This window comes from Manis pentadactyla, chromosome 1, assembly GCF_030020395.1.
Source record: "Manis pentadactyla isolate mManPen7 chromosome 1, mManPen7.hap1, whole genome shotgun sequence".
Classification (NCBI taxonomy): domain Eukaryota; kingdom Metazoa; phylum Chordata; class Mammalia; order Pholidota; family Manidae; genus Manis; species Manis pentadactyla.
The window spans coordinates 30143025-30162820 of record NC_080019.1 but is presented as its reverse complement, the minus strand read 5'-3'; the positions used below and the strand labels follow the sequence as shown (position 1 = coordinate 30162820).

Sequence of the window (19796 nt, the reverse complement as noted above, 5' to 3'; positions counted from 1 at the left end):
GGACTATATCAAGCTGAAAAGCTTCTGTACAGCAAAGGACACCATCAATAGAACAAAAAGGTATCCTACAGTATGGGAGAATATATTCATAAATGACAGATCCGATAAAGGGTTGTCATCCAAAATATATAAAGAGCTCATGCACCTCAACAAACAAAAAGTGAACAATCCAATTAAAAAATGGGCAGAGGAGCTGAACAGACACTTCTCCAAAGAAGAAATTCAGATGGCCAACAGACACATGAAAAGATGCTCCATATTGCTAATCATCAGAGAAATGCAAATTAAAACCACAATGAGATATCACCTCACACCAGTTAGGATGGCCACCATCCAAAAGACAAACAACAATGAATGTTGGCGAGAATGTGGAAAAAGGGGAACCCTCCTACACTGCTGGTAGGAATGTAAAGTAGTTCAACCATTGTGGAAAGCAGTAAGGAGGTTCCTCAAAAAACTCAAAATAGAAATACCATTTGACCCAGGAATTCCACTTCTAGGAATTTACCCTAAGAATGCAGCAGCCCAGTTTGAAAAAGACATATGCACTCCTATGTGTATTGCAGCACTATTTACAATAGCCAAGAAATGGAAGCAACCTAAGTGTCCATCAGTAGATGAATGGGTAAAGAAGATATGATACATATACACAATGGAATATTATTCAGCCATAAGAAGAAAACAAATCCTACCATTTGCAACAACATGGATGGATCTGAGGGTATTATGCTCAGTGAAATAAGCCAGGTGGAGAAAGACAAGTATCAAATGATTTCACTCATATGTGGAATATAAGAACAAAGGAAAAACTGAAGAAACAAAACAGCAGCAGAATCACAGAACCCAAGAAAGGACTAACAGTTACCAAAGGGAAAGGGACTGGGGAGAATGGGTGGGAAGGGAGGGATAATGGGGGGGAAGAAGAAAGGGGGCCTTACAATTAGCATGTATAATGTGGGTGGGGGGCACGGGGAGGATTGTGCAACACAGAGAAGACAAGTAGTGATTTTACAGCATTTACTACACTGATGGACAGTGACTAATGGGGTATGTGGCGGGGGGGGGACTTGGTGAAGGGGGGAGTCTAGTAAACATAATGTTCCTCATGTAATTGTAGATTAATGATACCAAAACAGAAAAAAATTAAAAAAGATCCAAATGTAAGTACAATTTACCTTGTTAAAAAAAAAACAAAACAAAACCAAAGACATGATACATAAAGGAAATACTGACAAGCTGGTCTTCATTACAATTTAAAACTTTGGTTCCATGAAAGACATTATTAAGAGAATGAAATTGCAAACAACAGACTGGGAGAAATTTGTAAAAGATACACATAATAAAGGATCTTATCCCAAATATACCAAAAAAAAAAAAAAAAACTCTCAAAACTCAATAATAAGACAACACTTGATTTAAAAATGGCCCAAAGCCAACAGACACATGAAAAGATACTCCACATCGCTAATCATCAGAGAAATGCAAATTAAAACCACAATGAGATATCACCTCACACCAGTTAGGATGGCCACCATCCAAAAGACAAACAACAACAAATGTTGGCGAGGATGTGGAGAAAGGGGAACCCTCCTACACTGCTGGTGGGAATGTAAAGTTCAATCATTGTGGAAAGCAGTATGGAGGTTCCTCAAAAAACTCAAAATAGAAATACCATTTGACCCAGGAATTCCACTTGTAGGAATTTACCCTAAGAATGCAGCAGCCCAGTTTGAAAAAGACATATGCACTCCTATGTTTGTCGCAGCACTATTTACAATAGCCAAGAAATGGAAGCAACCTAAGTGTCCATCAGTAGATAAATGGATAAAAAAGATGTGATACATATACACAATGGAATATTATTCAGCCATAAGAAGAGAACAAATCCTACCATTTGCAACAACATGGATGGATCTAGAGGGTATTATGCTCAGTGAAATAAGACAGGCAGAGAAAGACAAGTATCAAATGATTTCACTCATCTGTGGAATATAAGAACAAAGCAAAAACTGAAGGAACAAAACAGCAGCAGACTCACAGAACCCAAGAATGGACTAACAGTTACCAAGGGGAAAGGGACTGGGGAGCGTTGTTGGGATAGGAGGGATAAGGGGGAAAATGGTGCATTACGATTAGCAGACATAATGTAGGGGGAGAGGGCACGGGAAAGGCAGTATATACAGAGAAGACAAGTAATGATTCTATAGCATCTTACTATGCTGATGGACAGTGACTGTAATGGGGTATGTGGGGGGGGACTTGATAATGGGGGGAGTCTAGGCACCATAATGATGTTCAAGTAATTGTACATTAATGATATCAAAATAAAAAAATTTTTAAAAAATGGCCCAAAGACCTTAAAAGACATCTCACCAATGAAAATACACAAATGGCAAATAAGAATTTGAAAAGATTCTCCATATCATATGTCATCAGGGAAATGCAAATTAAAATTAGCAATGACATATCACTACACACCTATTAGAATAGCCAAAATCCAAAATAATGAAAACACCAAATGCTGGAAAGGATATGAAGCAACAGGAGCTCTCATTCATCACTGGTGGGAATGCAAAATGGTACAGCCACTTTGGAAGACAGTGTGGTGATTTTTACAAAACTGAACATATTAGTATGACCAGAAATCATATTCCTTGGTATTTGCCCAAAGGAGTTAAAAATATATGTCCCACAAAAATTTGCACATGAATGTTTGTAGCAGCTTTATTCATACTTGCCAAAATTTGAAAGCAACCAGGTTGTCTTCCATTAGGTAAATGGATAAATAAAACTGTGGTGGTACGTCAACACAACAGAATATTATTCAGCACTAAAAATAAATGAGCTACCAAGATATGAAAAGACATGGAGGAAACTTAAACGCATGTGACTGAGAGAAGCCAATCTGAAAAGACTACATACTGTTTAATTAAACTATATGACTGTCTGCAAAAGGCAAAACTACGGAGACAATAAAAAGACCAGTGGTTGCCAACACAACTGGAAAATATTCTGTATGATATAATGATGGATATATGTCATTATACATTTGTCCAAACCCACAGAATGTACCACACAAAAGTGTGAACCCTAATGTAAACTATGGACTTTGGGTGATAATGATGTGTCAATGTAGGTTCATCCTTGGTTATTAAAAAAAAGAAGAACAATTCTGGTGAGTGATGTTGATAATGGGGAGGCTACACATATGTCACAACAGAGGGTAGGTGGAAAATCCCTGTACCTTTCTCTCAACTTTGTTGTAAACCCAAAAATATTCTTAAAAAATTAAGTCTTTAAAAAAAAGTAAATGGTGCCAAAAGGCAGAAGCTGCCCAAGCCAAGTGTCCATCTATGAATGAATATATAAACAAAATACAGTGTGTGTGTGTGTGTGTGTGCGTATAATGGGATATATATATATATATATATATATATATAATGGGATATTATTCAGTCTTAAAAAGGAATGAAATTATGTAACAAGCTACATGGATAAATGAAAACATTCTAAGTGAAATAATCCACTCACCACAAGACAAATACTGTATGATTCCACTTATATGAAGTACCTACAGTAATCAAATTTAGACAGCAAGGAGAACACTGATCCTGGAAGCTGGGGAGAGGAGGCAATAAGGAGTTGCTATTTAATAAGTATGGAGTTTGAGTTTGGGAAGATGAAAAATTCTGGGGATGGATGGTGGTGGTGGTTTTATAACAGTGTGAATATACTTAATGCCACTGAACTCTTCATTTAAAAAGTTAAAATGAAAAATTTTAATGTTATATATATTCTACCATGATAAAAATGAAAGTTAATGTCAACTCAAGAACTAAATAATCAAGTTCTGCAACTTTTATCCCACAAGTCCATGTAACAAAAACTCTTCTCCAAGTTTTAAAGTCAAATTACCCCCATGCTGATGTGTCTGACCTGGTATGTGAAGGTTTCCCATTGGTTGCCCCTCTCTAGAAGAAAATCTGTCACTTCTCTCAAGAAGGAAACTAACCTAATGGGGTTTAGAACATAGATGAAGTCAGAACATCGCACATCCTCAGGCACTGCTGCTTTTCTGTGCTGACACATGGTATAATTTCTCTCGCAACCAGACTCCATGCCTACCAAGTACATATTAAAACTCAGGATTGTAACCTGAAAGTTTAATATCTATACTACCTTAGACACTGAACACAATTATGCCAGGTTATGATATGCCAAACAGTGCTTAATAAATAAAATATAAACTGAAGATTTAAGAGAATCCCATATTATAAATTTCACACAAACAAGAAAAAAATCACATATACCTTGAAGTGGCATTAATCTGGGTTATATTTACACCATTCCTTATCCATCTAGATTTAGCAAGTAGCATTATATAGATCCAGCTAGAAAAAAGACAATACAACAACTTTCCACTCTGTGTCAAGAACATTTAAAGACTTCTAAATTATCAGTGGCAATGATCCAAAAGATAGAGATTACATTCAAAGTTCAGGAAACTACTTACTATAAAGCCTTTCCACGCTAAATTTAATAACACTATTTTCATTTATATTTTTCCCACTTAATGTATTCACTTTTTAATTATGAAATTGAGGAAAATGATCTGTTCTCAGAATTATTAATCACACTTAGGATTAACATGTGTTTATTTATTTATAATATTTATTTATAATATCAATAGTGCTTATCTATTCTCAATGTGCTTTATAAGCATTTAATTAAGCTTGTTCAAAACCCAAGGGAAGCACACAGTATTCAAAATAAAAACAAAATAATATATTCATCTTTCATAGAAAATTAAAACACATAGATTACAGATGTAGTAGTTTGGGAGAATACAAAAGACAACTCCAGGTTTCAAATATCATTTTCTTCACTTATCCACTACATACTCCTTTTTACCCCCTTGCCCTGCTGCAGAGAAAAAACTATAGAGGTTGGAGAAGATCTGTGGGAGAGGGTGGAAGAACCTTCTCTTTGATATATGGAAACAAGAAAATTTACAAATTTGATTCCAAATGTTTTATTGTTCAACAAAGAAATTACACTTAAAAATGCCATTTTTTGTATGAATACACGAAACCAATTAAGCACTAAGCCAATACAAAATAGTTGTTTTACTAGGTACTGTCAGAAGTTTTACTTCTCTTTTCTTAAACCCAATACATTCCCCCATTAGTACTATGATTTCTTTCCCAAAGAAAAACTGATTATCTGATGAATTATTTACACCATTATTTAATTCTACATCTCCTATAATCCATTCATCCTTGGTCCTCTACACACACCCTCCCAAAGCGATCACAGACAAAATCTGGGCTAGGATTTTATTTTTTCTACTTTGAACAAATAAAATGGCAGTTCAGGTTTATTATTAAAAATAATTTAATTATGAACTACCATGAGAGATACCAACACAATACCTGACACATTATAATTACTGAATAAATATCTGAGTTGAACTGAAATAGAGGCTTTAGAAATATTGGAAACCTGTTACTTGAATTAGTACTTTGTATCAGAAAGATCAGAGTCCAAAAAATATCACCCAGATAAATTCCAAAGATTGTTTTCAATGAAATCTTTAGGCTGGCTATTTCTTTCTTAAATAAAAAAGTTTCTGACAACAAACTGTTTATGTTGCATCTAATTTATAATTGGAAAATTAATGTAGCAACCTATCCATAATAAATATGCTCAATATTTACAAAGAACATGTTAACAGAGGAAGATTAAAAGTAGACATGAGATGCAGACATGCGGAAAATAAAATAAAATGAGCCTGTCAGTGAGAGATTTCAATATACAGAATTGGACTTTTTAAACACAATTCTTTGAGAAATGAACAGACTTTAATAGTTGATTTGACAAAGCTTACTGCACTTCCTAGAACCTTTTTAAGACCAGACTTCGTGTTGAAATGCTTAATGTCTCAGGTCAGTGTCCTTAACACGCTGCTTGTTCTCCGTGTAAGGGCCTCCAAAGCAGGCTCCCTACTGTAGTGCTTCACAAAGCCATCTTCCAAGTGTGAACAGCAATTATTATTTTTCTTATTAGTTTGGCATGCAACATATTCCGTATGATAAATGTGTATGCATGGAAACAATGAATTGTTAATTACCCACTCTATTTTTGTTTAACAAAAAGAGGAATATTGATCACAAATTGGAATATAAATTAGCTGAATGCAGGAAACCATACAACATTTTACATAGCTATTGTCAATGATAAATTATGCTTTATCTCTAGTACATAACTTACAGTAATTGCTCAAAAAATGAATGCATGAGTGACTCCATTTACACTTTTTTCAAAATTTACCTGTAAAGTATTATTAGACCAGCTTTAAGATGAGGAAACAGACATAGGATAGCTGTGTAACCATAAAAGACATACAGTTTGTTTACTGACAAAATAAGGCATTTCAAATAAAATGACAGGTGAAAAGAGTAGGCTAAAAAACTCAGCAAATTTAAATAGGGATAAATATAAAGACTACATGCATACTATCAAAATGTCCCTTGAGCAAGTTCATGATAGGGGAGATCAGACTGGAGGAACAATTCAAAGAGGGAAGGGAGGTGGGAAGGGTTATCTGTAAAACTGAGCTGGCCAAAAGCTCCAGATGAGCCAATGCACAATGCTTAAAATTATTATATAAGCTCGGGTTACGTTACCAGATGTGTAACATCCAGAGCAAGGAAGACAGAAGTTCTGCTATAATCTGCAGTGGAGGGCACTGCAGGGCCTTATGTGAATTATAATGACCAATTCTAGACACTATGACTTAGGAGGAGATAATGAGTAATTGCAGTATTCAAAAAGCAGAAAATCTAGATGATAAAGTTTTTAGGAAAGCTACAAATTAGGAATGTTTAACCGAGAGAAAGGCTTAATGGAATAAGAACTCTCTCAACATCTGAAGAACAGTTAAATGAAAAATGGATATGAATATTCATGTATTGCTTTAGAAGATATATAGAACTTGAACTAAAATTAAAGTGAGGCAGATTTCAGCTGAAATTAAGGAAGCATTCTTAATAATTAACCCTTTTCTACATTAAATGACAACAATTATGATTTACTAAACCTTTACTTTCTACCAGACAGTAGGGTACAATTTTGACACACATTAGGTAAGGACTGTCTTACAAATATCAATGCTAAGTATAACTAAAAACCTTAAGGCAGAAGCTAAATGTCAGTGATTATATAAAAAAATGCATTGTATTAAGTGGTTTGACAGGGAGATTCCTAAAATCCTTTCACATTCTTAAATTAACATGGCTATTACCAAACATTGGCTGGTAGCAAAATGGAAGTACAAGGCGGGTAATATAGAATGAGAAAAAGAGGGACCATATGAGGGGAAATGAATCTATCTTGGGATAAGATTTCCTGGTAGAAACTATCCTTTATTCTGAGATTCCTGTCTTCCTACTTTGGCAGTCAGCTGGGGAATATCAAAATGTCGTAACTTAAAAAAAAATTACAGTGATAATTAGACTGTAGTTAGAGGTTTTCATTTTAACATCCTTACTTTGCAAACTGCCAAATGTAGCAAAAGGTAAGTGAAAGATGATTTCCTTAATGTTAGCAATAACTGTTATTAAAAACATACATAACTAGGTAATCAGTTTTATAGAAGGTTTTTTTAAAAATCCCTTGGAATTACTTAATATACATTTTCAATATTCTTAAATATTACCAAAACACTTCCAGTATTTTCTGGTGCAAAAGCAGGCAATTTTATGACAGTTTTTTTTCTTCTCTAAAAACTATGACTACTTTTAAACAACTATAAGTTGTTTTGCTTCATTAAAGTCATACTTACAAAAGATCTTTCAGTAAGATTTGGCTTTTGTTACATATAATATTCATGGACCTAATTTTTAAAATATACTAATTAATTACATAGTCATCCTTTGTTATGAAATTGTATTACTTACTAGTGAAAACCCATTTCTGTATTGGAATGAAATTAGAAAGGTTAGAGAAAGAAAAAATGCTGTGCTTTATGAATAAGAAACACATGGTTCAAAAAGGGAAACCACTTAATTGCAATAAAAGAGAGATTGATGAGTCAACCAAAGCCTATCATCACCATAAATATAACTCAGTAATTACTCTTCACATTGGCCATTCTATTCTCTACCCTATTTTAAAAGTACTTAAATAGTAGGCATCTAAAGTGGTTGAATTATGTGATATGTATTCCTTTTAGATTAAACTTTAAGTTACATAAAAGCAATACATGTTAAATTCATTTTTAAAAATAATTTTGTTATCAGGAACAGAAAAAAAAAAAACCTATGTCTATATTTGACTTTATCTGCATGACCATGAACACTAAACATTCTACTTCACCTCTCTGACCTTACCAAGCTCATCTCCTGACAGTGGAGATACCCATCATCTAGCGTTTAGAACTGCAGGGACAAAATATGTGAGAAAACACCTAGCACACTGGTATAGATCATAACATTTAATATGGTCAATTTTATTCCTTCCAAAATACTCTAAAAAAGTCAGCTGCACTTAAGGTTTGCGCAACCTATTAACTAACATTGTGTAGATGGCCAGGATTAATATCCTTGTGCAGAACTGTTAATGCAGGTGGATCTATAATGCCATCCTAGAAATATTAAATAATGCTAATTGTGGGTGTTTCATTCAATGACATATATATAAACATTTATATAAAACATTACATAAACATATATATAACCATATATAACATATAACCAAGATGCTGCTGAGCACATATTATATGCTGTGTAAAAGGCATACAATGGCACTAACATGCTATTTGCTTTCAAAGTCTACTGAGTCTTCAGAAATTTAACTTTTAACGTATTTTCATTTTAAAAATCAAACATCTTCAAATAAATATTAAAATATATAAATTCCCATAATGGTTCAATAATCTTCATTCTAAAAGAAAATGACAGTATTTATAAATAAATGGAAGCATCAATCCATGGATTTCACTACCAGGAATAAAATTATAACTACCCCTCTGTTGTAATTAAATATATCCAGACAGGAAATGCTTCCAAGTAAATTTGCCTGGAAAATAATTAAATATAGAAGATTGTCTCAATATAGAAAATATTTTAGATGTCACAAATTTTTTAAATGTTCTCTTGAAAAGGAAGTCAGCCTACCGATATGACTATATGACCTCCAGATGACAATATTCAATATTCTCTCATAAACAAAAAATAAAGCCCAAGCCACACATTTAATTTCTCTATTAAAAGCTCTAAAAAGGCAAACAATGTATTTTACCTATTTATATTTTAGCTGCACTTTGAAATTTTAAATTTCTACGATGCATATATTTTTAAAAGATAACACTAGAATATTTATGATATATATCAGACAATTACAATAGTCAGAACTGCTCACAACTGGACAGATGGATCATATTCATGGAAGATTCTATCTCCTGGCTGTGCCATAAAGTAACAGTTCACGGAATTAACACATAACTATAAATCTACAATAAAATACTAAACAACAAGGCATTTACTCATTCATTCTAGACCATCAAGATTATGTGGGATAGGACAGGAAAAAATAAATCAGATGAGCTTCAGAAATGATCCTGGTACAACAGTGTGGTAGACATAAGCAAAATGGATTGTTCATCACACGAAATGCTTACTAAGAGATTGCCTTAGAGCAAATGTATAACAAAACCAATTTTCCTTGATGGCTTCTGATTATAGGAAACAAATGTTTTTTCAATGACATGAAGAAAAATGAAAATCTGTTGGACCAAAATTAAAAATATATATATATATATATATACCACTCAATCCAGTGAACTTTTAAGATTATAAAGACAAAAACCAAAACTAATGAGATATTAATATTATATTCAAGCTACTAGAATGCGTGGTATTTACAATAAGGGTAAAAATATAATAGGGAAGAAAATGTGACACTTACTTAAAGGAGAAATTTCTCTAAGTTAGAAATGATGCACAAATCTACAGTCACCACCAACCCCATGTGGACATTGCAGCTTTCACCAAGGGAAACCCACTGTTTCACTGGGAAGTAGAGACATTTCCAGGCCCTTTCTTTCCATAGCCAGCTCTATCTTTAGATACTTTGCTTTAGTAGCTGATTCCTGAATGACTGAACCTCAGAGCAAGCACCATCATGAATAGTAAATCACACTCTGTACTGACAAAGGAAACTAGCCACTATGTCTTAACATAAGCAGAACAAGTCGATAGAAAAGAATAAAGGCAGCATCTTTACTTGAACATAAAACAAAAAAGAAGCTAGTTTAAAAAAAAAAGGAAGGAAGGAGAAAGCAAGCAAGGGAAAACACAAAGTAGATAACAAATAAGAGAATTCTTGAAAAAAAGTGAGTAGTTTTGAGAAGTTTTAAATACATTGCTTGGTTATTGTTTATTTTGCATTATCAAGCTGAAACAACTTGTAATAAATTAGAGTATCCTGAACATTAGCTATTAACCACCTATATAGGATGTTGTAATTATGCAGAGTGGGCTGGGGAGGGGTGGCAAGGGACCTCAAACTAGTCTTACTAGTATTGACTTAAGATCAAAAAGCCATTTTTAAAGGTTATCTAACAGACACTTTATTAGTTATGACTCCTGTATTCATACCACACAAATCTTTGCATAAATTTTTTAAAAATATTTTATGATTTCATATAATGACTCATATCTTAATAGGAAAGGGGAGTCACAGAACTTTTTTGGGGAAAAGAAATTTTAAAAGTAAATTTCCTAAGGAGAAAAATGCTCTAGATGAGAAATGCTAAACAAATTAAGTAAAAATATCTATCTTTAAAGATTACTAGAGTAACTACAAAATGGATTGTCAGTAACCATCCAATAAAATTAACATATTTTTAGAACACAATTATTTAATAGAAAGCACTTAAAAATTCTTTTGATTCCATCCAAAGTTAGCTTGAGACCTTTCCATTTTCTCCTAGTATCTACAAGGGTATTAAGCAGCATGAAGGAAATGTAAGTAAGGAGAAAAATCATACAGGAAACAAGGTCGGGGTTAGTTTCATAGGTGTGTAACTTATGTAGTAGGCACAAGGCCCTGTACTCAGAAGGGCCACTGCACTTGTTTTTTTTATAGGACATTACTTCTATTTGAAAGAACAAATAATGGACAAACTACAGTTATTCTGACTTAGTATCTGGCAGTTATTTTCTTGAAGATGAACAAACTGAGCTTGTCACTTCCAGGAAAACCGCTGATAGTACTTTGTTTGCCAATGATAAAATTTTAGTTTTCAAGTAAAAATTAGACCACTAGAAAATTTATACCCAACACCATAAGTGTCCCAGTTTCCCCCAAACTAAGGCCTTTTTAAACAAAACTGGTAGCAATATTAACATATGTGGTTTTTTTTAAAATACCGTAATTTTTTAATATTGTCAAAATTTGAAAGACTACTTGGTAAGCAATGATGATGTTACAAAATCATACATAAGTGAAAAAAGATCCATTCAGTGTATAAATAAGACCAATGTGTTTTAATAAAAGAGAATAAGAAAAGTTCATTGACATAGTTTACATCCCTCATTGCAAGTAAACCTTTAAGAAACTACCACCTGTCAAATTTGGGCTATTGTATGAATAAGATTATTGGAAAAAGCTGTTAAAGTACTCCTCTCTTTTCCAAACTTCCTATCTGTGTGAGGACAGATCTTCTTCATATACTTTATATACTTCAACCAAAAGTGTAAGTCACAACAGGCTGAGTACAAGAGTAGACGTGATAGGGCAGCTGTCTTTTATGAGGCCCAATATTAAACATATTTGTAAAAGTATAAACCACCACCACTCTTCTTATAAATTTTTTCATTTTGTGAAGTATAGTTTTTTCTCTTAAAATAAAAATCCTTATGTTAATGTATAATAGGTTATTTTTAAGTTAATGAATAAATATTTTTAAAATTCTCAGCTTCAATTTCTAAGATAGCAAATAATGATATAGATAACTCAAGTAAACAAAAGCTTGTTGGAACCCTCAAAAAGTTTTAAGAATGTAAAGGAGTCCTGAAATGAAAAAGTTTGACAATAGCTGCTCTACAAGATGACCTAGAAAATGATCAGCCTCTTAGCTCTTTTAAAGAATCCACAGTTATCAACTGTTCTGAGTCCTTTAAAATAAAACCCTGTCTTTACATAAAATACTACTTCAGCTGAACCCTCTATCAACTTAATACATTTGCACAATTGTTAGCTGCTCATATCCTCTTCCAGTCTAACTTAAGTTAGTACCAAATGTTTGGTAAACATTTGTAACCAAGGAGAAATAAAAAAGACTAAAACTATCAAGTGCCTGTTAATAATTCCCACTGTCAATAATATCATCAAGAATATTCTCTACATCCCACTTGAAGATATGCTCATTTCACTAATTAACAAATGGCAAAATGATTTTTTTGAAAACTTCTCTGAGTATTCCAAAATACCTTATGATTCATAAAGCTCAGTTTAAAAATCTATAGAAATAAATGCACAGAAAGTAACAGTACGCTAACAATTAATGAAAGAAAAATATCTCAACATAAGTCGTGATATTTTTCTTTCATTAATCAAGATAATTTGAATATTTTTTTTTTCATCCCCAAATATTTCCCTTCTGAATTATTCCACCACTAATTCAAATCAACCATTCATATTTCAGATTTGGCCCACTCTGGTGTCACATCATTTCTCCAGCAATTTCAAAATCTATTTTATATCCAACTATCACCTATGTTCCACTCAAAAGGAAGGAAGACTTAAGAAAAATTAATATGCTACCTGATCCCATCCTAAGGTCATAAGAAACTGCTCTAATACAACAATTACTCAGTAAGGATTCCCCCACATCCATAGATTCTGCAACCATTTTTTTCCAAATTTCATTATCTATAACTTTAACAATCACAAAGAATATTAGGTACACCTGTGAATTGCATATGTTTAAGTCAGTCAAAAGTTTACTACTGATATTCTCAATACTACTGAACTGTACACTTAAAAATGGTTAAGATGGAAAACTTAATGTTTTCACAAAGAAAGAAGAAAAACCACCGAATTACGTACTTTAAATATGTGATTAGTGTGGTATGTGAATTGTAACTCAATAAAGCTGTTATTTTTTTAAAGTGTATGTTTGTTCCTAACCAGTTTATTTTTTCTTTAAGGGAAGAAAAAGGTTTACTACTGAGATACAGAGAATGACTAAAATTTTTTGAGAGAATAAGGGAGAAGTTTTATACCCCCAAATACACATAACATATAGCAGGCATTTTAAAGTTATTTTAATATAAGTAATTTCCTTTTACAAGTGATTTAAACCTTACACCTACACACTGAATAAAATGTTAGAGTTTTTCTTCCAGAGGTCAACAATATCTTCTAACTAATACAAATGCCAAAAGGCATTTCAAGTTAACAGTGTTTTAATAATGCATTCAAAATCAAAAGAGAACATTTCTAGTCACTCAATATTTCTAACAGTGAAAACAAATAACTTACAACTGGTAACTTAATTGTAAAAAGATCAATTTAGTCTGAATATCAAAGTAGATTGTTCCAAAGTAAAGAGACATTTTCAAATCAGCATGCAGCACTGCAAAAATGTCATGACCAAAAAAAAAAAAAAATCCCATAATAAATGAAATAGTCGAAGATGAAAAGGATCTTTGCTGTGGGACTAAAACCTAAGTTTTAGCCAAGTATATTTAAAGAATGTACAGGCACAGAGAGCCACCAGTGTTCACAATCAGAAGCAGGACAAAGTGGCAGTGATCTTTTTGACAAATAAATTGCTTGAAATATTGCATGACTTGCTACACAACACCCTTATTACTTTCAATTTCCAAGTGCAACCAAAAGATGGGTCCCATTATGACATCAATACAAGCTTTCTTTCAAAATGGAATGAAAGAACAGTAAATCCCAGTGGACACAGGAGTTCTGCAGCAGAGATGATGTAATATATAAAAATAGACATCCTTTAACAGAAGCTGAAACTTGGGTAAACAGCACACTGCATACTATTCTCAACTGCCTTCCATGAATTTGAAATGCATGCTGTTAATAGCATGAGAGGAATCATTTTATGTTTTAAACAATTTCCTGATTTACATTTCAATTTCTATACCTACTCTGTAGTATAATTTCCCCATCTGTATAAATTAAATTGATAATAAATATCTGATTATAACTGTAAGAAAGAAAAATAATTCCTCCAAAGCAAGGAGACTTGAGACCACTGCAGCAGTTTTAACATGCTCATTTTGCTAGAAATTACAGAACATATGGAACACGGGTGTTACATCCACTCATTGTTCAAAGACCTTTCCACAGGGAGCTTTCTGCAGGATTTTAAAATACAACATTATCTAGGTGAAGAGGAACCAGTTAAGCCTGCTCATAATGAGCCCAGAAAAACAAAAATCCTTTTGACATTTCTCTTTAAAGGACCCTCAGAGGCAAATATGAAACATCAGGGATACAACATACAATATATAGTATCTAGCAAAATTTGGTGTGTGTGGGGGATGGGGACAGGGGTGGGTTGTATATCTCATTCCTCTCTAATACTCTCTCCACACACTCTCTCTTCCATTCATTATTCTGCATCTCAGTTTGCTCATTTCTACTGGGCTTTCCTAGATTAAAGAATATTTTCCTTTGAGTGAAGACATTAAGGCCATTCAAAAAGCCATGCCTAACTCTTCAAAGTACCCTGTGTCTTTGGGCCTCCATAGTATATGAAATCTCTGTATTTTATTTGCTCATTTATTTATCTATATTCCCTGTGAGGCTATAAAAGGTCAAAGAAGGCAAGATTCTGTCTCTCCTGCAGACCTAGCCCTAGAGTTTGGCACAGATCTGACACAAGACTGGCACTCAATAAACATTTATTGAATTAACAAAAATATGTAAATGAAAATACTAATTGCACTTTCCCCTCTATGACACAAGAAATAGAATATCCAGACTTTCTGAAACTCCTTCCTATTATAATTCAGAGAGGCATTAATGATAATATTGAAGATAATGGCTTTAGGCTCAATTAAGCAAACAAATGCTTGATGAATTGAAATTAAAGAAGAATGATAATACTGAAATAATTAAGAAACTTCCCCTATACCTGAATAATTTTTTGTGTGTGCATATACATATATATATATATATGTATATGCACACACACACAGAATAATTTCTTATATATATGTGTATAAATAGATTTTCAAAATATCATTACATAAATAAATTATAGTCAGGTGGGATATACTAAGAACTGATTTTTTCAAGTTAAAACGACATTAGTATTCTAGGAAACTTAAGCAATTATATAAGTCACTGATATATTACTCAAAACACATTATCTTACTATTAAATAGCAAATACTGTATTAAACTATGAAGACGTCAGTAAAAAATTAAATAAATAGTAAGATGAAGCAAAGCCATGACAAGTGAAAATTGCCTACTCTAATGTACAAGCAGCTCATCAAAATGTCTAGTAGCAGATAAATGTGTATAATCACACTGTAATTTCTTTGTTTCAATATCTAAACAATTTTTGAAACTGACCCAATCTACCAAGAAGTCCTCAATTTAAGATGAAACCAACTTAAATCAAATCTATCTCTAAAAAAAGCCTACTTCAAAGATATATAAGATGTATGCTTGGACTGATTATATAACTACTACAAGAAATAGGATTTATTATTATTATGAAGAATGACCTTGTAAGGAAAAAAGGACTCATTTGCATAAGCTCTATACATGAATCAATCTCATCACATTAGTGCCAAATTTTATAGATTTGTATTATCACTGACTATAATAAAAAAGTACTCCAATAATGTTGTAATATTAAACATTGCATTCAACTTACATTAACTTAATTTTATGAAGTTTTTAAATTACTTTTGTACACCTGCACCAAGAAATTTAAGTCTAATCTACTGAAAAACTCTATACATAATCATTAAACAGTACTCTGAAACATATATTCACATTGTAGAAACACACTATTAATAAAACGTGTGGGAGATATCTTTCTATATGACCAATGGGTTTTGATTATTTCAAAAATTTTGCACTGATTAAAACTTTGTTTTATGCTGTACTGTGTTCCAATCATCCTAATTCAAATTTGTATAAAACAGACCTATACTTGCCTTGGCAAGTAGGTGTGGGAGTAGAAAGTCAATCGGAACTTCAGAAGCATGGGGAGCGTTTTAATTATGCAGCCAGCCTAGGAAGGCTGGATATTTTTGACATATCCTTTGTATAAGAATATAGTAATTTATCCTCCATTTACCCCATGGTCTCAAGCACATAAGCTTGTGAAAATCATGCCTGTACTTGCCTCACCTTATTTCTAAACATTCCGATCTGCCCCCAAGGCAACAGGCCAAGCAGTACTTTTCCACTCTGCCCCTACAAAAGGCACAATGCTCTGCACCACGCAGCTGCTCGCTCTCTCGCTCTCTCTCTCTCTCTCTCGGAGCAGCCACTTTCTTTTTCAGATAATAAAATCTCTTGTGTGGGCCCATGTCTCCTAAGTCGTTCTGGGTAAGGAGGGTCGTGGCAAGATACCCTTTCACTGGTGCCATGACTCGGATGAGGTTCTCCCATTGACTTTGCTCTTTCTCCAGGAACCTGAGCTGCTTTGGGAACCCTCACTGCCCAATCCTCCTCCACTGGCTCACCATCCATTTCCCCAGTCACTCGTCTTCTTGCCCAACACCGGCCTTCAATTTGGTAAGTCTCCCCTTCATGGTCGACTTAAATGTCCCTTTGGAACCTTAGAGGTGACCGTTGAGTGTCCGGCAGCAAGGGCTCCTCCGGGACAGGGGAACCCCCAACCACGACTTTCAGAGTCACAGTTGATCCCCATAGTTGACCCTTCTCTGCCTCCCCATGGTGAGAATCCTCATTCACTGAGGCCCAGTCTCCCTTTATCTACTCATAAACTCCTGGTACCAGGTACCGAGCCTCCTCAGCATTTTCACCTCGACCGCTCGGTTAGAGGTGGTGACGACCCCCTAACTGTGTCTGGTCTTTTCCGCGACCTTCTCAATTGCTCTGGGACACCTCAGCAACTTGTGAATGGTCTCATTCTCACCATGGGATCTGGCCCCTCCATTCCCACAGATTCACCACTAGGGTGCTTACTCAATAATTTAAAACCCCTCCACCTCACTCCAGACCTCAAACCTTTTAAGCTTGTTTGCTACTATAATGAGATCTAGCCACAATGTCCCTTGGACAATCAGTCTATCATGGCCCACCAATGGCTCTTTAGATCCTAAAATTCTCTGCAACTTACACAACTTCTGTGAGCGCACGGGCAAATTAAAAGAGATCCCACATATCCAGGCTTTCTCCTACCTCTGAACCAAGCTCTCTGTCTTCCTGGCAATCCTAAACACCTACTACTTGCCTTAAAGTCCTCACTCTCCAACAAACCAGATCCCACTACATCTTCTGACTTTGACCCCGCTGATGAACCCCCACCCTACCGACCCCAAATCTCCATGGCACCTCCTCCTTCTCAACCACACAGTCCTCCCGGTGCTGCCGCCGAAACTGCCCAGCCTCCTCCCCCTCAACCCCCACCCAGTCTCCCACCACAAACTCCCATCGGGTGGGGCAACAACCAGGCCTCCTCTACAGCAACCAGTTTCCCTCCCATCCTGAGATCCCCTACCAAGTCCTCCAGTTCGTTCTCGAACCCAGATCCTAGCCCCACTACAGGAAGTAGTTGGTAGGGAGGACATCATCTGGGTTCATGTCCCTTTCTCTCTCTCCGACCTATCTCAAATTGAGAAAAGATTAGGCCCTTCCACTTCCAACCCAGCTACTTACATAAAAGAGTTCCAGTACCTAACTCAGTCATATGATCTTACCTTTCAGGATATTCACATGATCCTATCCAACACACTTTTGCCCAAGGAGCGTAGGCAAGTCTGGGATCAGGCTAGAACTCATGCTAATGAAGTTCACCAAACTACTCCAGCTCATTCAATAGGTGCTGAGGCAGTTTCTGACAGAGACCCTAACTGGGACTATAATACGGCAGGGGGAGTCACCAGTCGAGATCAATTCATCACCTGCCTCATGGTGGGTCTCAAGAAGTCAGCCAATAAGGCCATTACCTATGAAAAACTCCAAGAGGTTATTCAGGATAAAAATGAGAATCCCTCTATGTTCTTAGACTGCCTCACCAAAGCTCTTTTACAATATACAAACTTAGACCCTGAGACCCCAGATGGGAGATAATAATTAATGACCTACTTCTTTGCCCAGTTTCCCCAACATTAAAGCTAAACTTAGACGTCTAGAGAAGGGACACTTAACTCCTCAGGCAGAAGTCCTGGCAGTGGCCTTCAAAAGATACAATAGAAAAGATGAAAAGGCCCGTAAACAAAAATATCAAATTTGGAGGGTGAAATCCGATAGCCGTGTTCTGAAAGTTTAAAAGGAGAATAGTATCCTGTTGAGAGGTTTGTAGGGAGGGACTGCACAGGAGAACATCATCTACATATTGAAGGAGGGTGGAGCTTGAGAGAGTAAGGGATTTGAGGTCGTGTGCTAGAGCCTGTCCAAAAAGGTGGGGACTATCTCTAAAGCCTTGGGGAAGGACTTGGCTAACGCCTTTCAACCTACACCAACCACTGGTACTCAGGTATCCTCACTTCCTAAGCAGCAACCAGGAGGACCTCCTGGTCCATGCTTCAAATGTGGTCAAATGGGTCATCGGGCTAGAACCTGCCCAAATCCCCAGAAGCCCCCCGGTCCATGCCCTAAGTGCCATCAGGAGGGACACTGGGCTGTTGACTGTCCTTGCACACCGAGAGGTGCCAGGCCATCCAGCTCTAACACTCCACACATAGACCTTCTGGGTCTGGCAACTGATGATTGAGGGGGCCCAAGACTCCTCCACCCGACCACTACTATCATTGTACAGGAGCCCAGGGTAACCACTATGGTAGCGGGTAGGCCCATCTCTTTCCTTTTGGATACCGGGGCCACCTACTCAGTCCTGAAGGAGTTTTGGGGACCTACCTCCCTTTCACAGTCCTCTATAGTCAGAGTAGAGGGCACACCTTATCAACCTTTACAAACTCCCATGCTTCACTGCATCTTTAGAGGCATTGCCCTCTCTCACTCCTTTTTGGTGATTCCCCAGTGTCCCATCCCCCTTATGGGAAGAGACCTATTACACAAGGTTGGAGCTTCCATTACTTTCGCTCCCGGACTGCGCCTCAACCCTGACTTGCCTTCAATTCCACTTTCACTTGCCCTCCAACCCGCTGCAAACTCACCTCCCTCTCCTCTTCCTCTGCCACCCCATCTAGTCAACCCTATAGTCTGGGATACCCTCACCCCCTCTATCGCCACCTGCCCCCCAGTAATTATCATACTTAAAGATCCCCCCATCTTTTCGCTCTCAACCTCAGTACCCGCTGCCCTTCAAGAGTTTACTGGGCCTGCAGCCAATTATCAAAGAACTTTTATACAAACGGCTACTACAACCAGCCAATTCCCCTTTCAATACTCCTATACTGGCAGTTAAAAAGCCTAATGGTTCTTACAGGCTTGTCCAGGACCTAACAGTAATTAATGCAGCTGTTGTTCCCATCCATCCTGTGGTCCCTAACCCCTATACTTTATTGTCCACCATTCCTGCTTCCACCACTCACTTTTCTGTCCTTGACCTCAAAGATGCATCTTCACTATACCCCTCCATCCCGACTC

At 35.7% G+C, this 19796-nt stretch overlaps 1 protein-coding gene across 8 annotated transcripts in view; it reads right to left on the bottom strand.

Moving 5' to 3' along the window:
- Positions 1 to 19796, bottom strand: part of RAPGEF2 (Rap guanine nucleotide exchange factor 2) — a 259283-nt gene that overhangs the window by 94673 nt on the left and 144814 nt on the right. The gene's annotated exons all lie outside the window — the stretch shown is intronic.